Source organism: Canis aureus, chromosome 5, assembly GCF_053574225.1.
Source record: "Canis aureus isolate CA01 chromosome 5, VMU_Caureus_v.1.0, whole genome shotgun sequence".
NCBI classification, from domain to species: Eukaryota; Metazoa; Chordata; class Mammalia; order Carnivora; family Canidae; genus Canis; species Canis aureus.
Genome location: NC_135615.1, coordinates 32,597,986 through 32,601,405, shown reverse-complemented (window position 1 = coordinate 32,601,405; position 3,420 = coordinate 32,597,986). Strand labels below are relative to the sequence as shown.

At 40.2% G+C, this 3,420-nt stretch overlaps 1 long non-coding RNA gene across 1 annotated transcript; it reads left to right on the top strand.

Annotated features, from left to right (window-relative positions):
• Nucleotides 1-517: 517 nt before the first annotated feature.
• LOC144313919 (uncharacterized) lies at nucleotides 518-3,194 on the top strand. Its single transcript, XR_013379569.1, has 5 exons — nucleotides 518-655; nucleotides 2,111-2,176; nucleotides 2,491-2,583; nucleotides 2,740-2,890; nucleotides 2,977-3,194. It is a non-coding gene; the product is annotated as an uncharacterized LOC144313919 (long non-coding RNA).
• The last annotated feature ends 226 nt before the right edge of the window (nucleotides 3,195-3,420 follow it).

Sequence of the window (3,420 nt, the reverse complement as noted above, 5' to 3'; positions counted from 1 at the left end):
GGTTGTCTACACATGTAAATCAGGTACTTGAATTTAGCCAAATGGCAATGGTTGGGAGTTGGGAGAGCTGCAGGACTACCGGATTGACTCTTCATCTACTTTAAAATTTGTCATATGGGCACCAAGATAAAAAAAAAAAAAAAAAAAAAAAAGTGACAAGAGAATCTGAAATCTCCCAGAACAGCTGTGACCTGGAGTTCCAAAGACAAAAGCCAGGATTCAAAATCCTGCTACCTGCTTTTGAAAGGTGAGCTTCCAAACCTTGCAAAACCTCGTTTTTTGTGTGCCAGGGTTGTAATGTCATGTATTGAAAGAAGGATTTACTGGAAACAGGACTTGTAAAGGATGAATGGAATTTTGCTGATAATATTTAATATGCTGGTGACCACAACCAGTTACTAACACAGGGGACCAGGTTTGCTCTGAAATCCTCACATGGAACCCACCCTTTGTTTCCTCAGGGACACACAAAGCCACCGTTCCCATAGCAACACTGTCTTGTGATGTCAGAAATCAGGGCTAGGCCTTGAATGATAAAACAAAAGCATGTTGGCTAGCTAGCAAGGAAAGCGTGGTGAAAAGGATGGTGCTAGGCTCCAATGAGAGGAAGCACTGCGTCTGTACCTACACACCATGTAATTGTTTTATACTTGAGGTTTGTAAATAATCCATTTTAAAAAAATGTGTATTTTTTAGAAGTCAGTATTTCTTTGGATATGTTGGATCACTCAGAAAATAAGGTTTTCCTTTGGCTGTCATTAGCATCTATTTTTCTCTTGTATGCAGTCAAGAAGAAATCAAAGACGGAAGAATTCATTTGCCCAGATCCTTAAAGTGTTTTGACGTTGGTCCTTTGCAGGGAGTAAATAATTTTTATTGTGTATGCGAGGGTGTCAGGGACTGTCTGGTAAAGATCTAAATGGCATGAATGTGCGTGTTTTTGTGAATGCAAAGATTTCTAATAATACGTTTCTGAGAATTCAAAATAAATAGGATATTGTAGAAATATATTATGGAACTTTAAAAAAATTCCCTGGTCTCCTCAAATGTTTTTCTTTTTTTTTCTTTTTTTTAATAATAAATTTATTTTTTATTGGTGTTCAATTTACAACATACAGAATAACACCAGTCCTCATCCCGTCAAGTGCCCCACTCAGCGCCCGTCACCCATTCACCCCCACCCCCGCCCTCCTCCCCTTCCATCACCCCTAGTTCGTTTCCCAGAGTTAGCAGTCTTTACGTTCTGTCTCCCTTTCTGATATTTCCCACACATTTCTTCTCCCTTCCCTTATATTCCCTTTCACTATTATTTATATTCCCCAAATGAATGAGACCGTACAATGTTTGTCCTTCTCCGATTGACTTACTTCACTCAGCATAATACCCGCCAGTTCCATCCACGTTGAAGCAAATGGTGGGTATTTGTCATTTCTAATGGCTGAGGAATATTCCATTGTATACATAAACCACATCTTCTTTATCCAAATGTTTTTTCTTTTTAAAAAATTTGAGATCGTGGGTGGCTCAAACACCCAACTCTTCATTTCGGTTCAGGTCCTGATCTCAGGGTACTAAGATCGAGCCCGTTGTGGATTCTGTGCTCATCAGGGAGTCGGCTTGAGATTCTCTCTCTCCCTCTGTCTCAGCCCCTCCTCCCCCTCTAAAAAAATTGATTATTGATGTCTAGTTGATATTGTGTATTTTTTTTTTAAGAAAATGTTTTGTGAAAATTCTTACTTCGTTGTCAAATGGAAAAGGACTTCTCTTCCCGCAGCTTCCAGGGCAAGCCCTGGAAGCCCAAGGTTCTGCTTTGATCGTCCTCAAATCCTCTGTAACTGAATATATTGTACACGATACCATTAGCCAGAAGAGCTGATTACATGTGCTGCTTTTTCTGAATAGATTTCAGAGAAAACGAGATATTGATTTAAGGGGAAGCCTCAATATAGAAGCGGTTGGAATAGCTATTGAGTTTGCAGATACTTGAGTGCAACCACTGTGAGTGACACAACTTTAGCCTACAACAGACAGTTTACTATAAGCCCCGTATTTGCTAAGAGGGTATCTTCCCAAGCTGTGGTTTTGTTTCTGTGATATATTTGTTTTTCAGAACAAATGGTGTTGAAGAATCCAGTATCAACATATCTGCCAAGATCTCTGAAGTGACTAAACTTAGGTAAATATACACACATGTAAACATATATGTTACGTACAGAGGTCCCAAAGGCATAATAGTACTGATCATTCCTACGACACTTAAAGACTCAGTAATATATTTCATTCAATTTTAAAACCCATGAAATAATATATATTTCAAGCTCTATGATCCAAGGGAATTGTTAAAATAATGCATTCACATTTTATATTGTGAAATGCAACTATCTGCTCACGCTTCCTAAAAATGTAGTGTCTACACTACTGAGATCATTAGTATCAGTGTGAACCAATAACAGGAAGGGCCAAGATTACTGAGTCCCCGTGCTATTTCAGGCACTGGAGGGGATGCTTCTGAATTGCTCCTGTCGGGAGTCCTCACGGCTGTTCCAGGAGTGAGTGCGGTTACTCCCCATGTGCTGAGCAGAGGTAGGCCAACTGGCTGATGAAGGCCGACCTGGGGTGTCGAATGGCTTTTGTGGATCACAGAGATGACACATTGAAAAGCCTCTCCATATACTGCCCCTGGGGTTAATGGAATTCAAATGCCTCAAAGGCCGAGAGGTTCTCATTCCATCCATGCAGGCCTTTGCTCTGGGCAGGTTGATGCTCACGCGATGGCCCCGAATGCAACCCATGGGAACCTCTGAACAGCTTAGGGGCAAGCCATTTGTGAATAGGAAAAAACCCCAAAATATGCTCAAGAAGACATCTGATCATTGCCCACGCTTCTCAGGTGACACAGCCTCTAAACATAAGCAAATACCCCCTAAGGGCCTAAATATTGCCGTGGAAAATATTATCTTGGTCTTTCTTTCGCAGTTGCCATGGAATGTTGGTATCCTGACCGTGGGAAGAAGATCAATAATCGTATTTAAATGTGGGCTGGGGACGGAGTGACTGGGTGACAGGCACTGAGGGGGGCACTTGATGGGATGAGCACTGGGTGTTATACTATATGTTGGCAAATCTAACTCCAATAAAAATAGAGCAAAAAAAAATTAATAAAAAAAATAAATGTGGCAAGCACGGAACATCCACTATGCAAGCAATCTGTTTTTATTTCTTGGTGAGAGGTTGTATTGTAGGGTTTGGTAATGCAATTTCAATTAGGTGTCTGAAGAGAAATAATGCTTTTAAGTTTAGGAAATTTTAGAGAATTCTTTGAGGGAGATTCTCTTTTTAAAATTCCATGACTACATGACTATCCTGATAGCCTTTGAAGTTTTTTTTTTTTTTGGTCTGAAATGGAGTCTTATTTTCTCC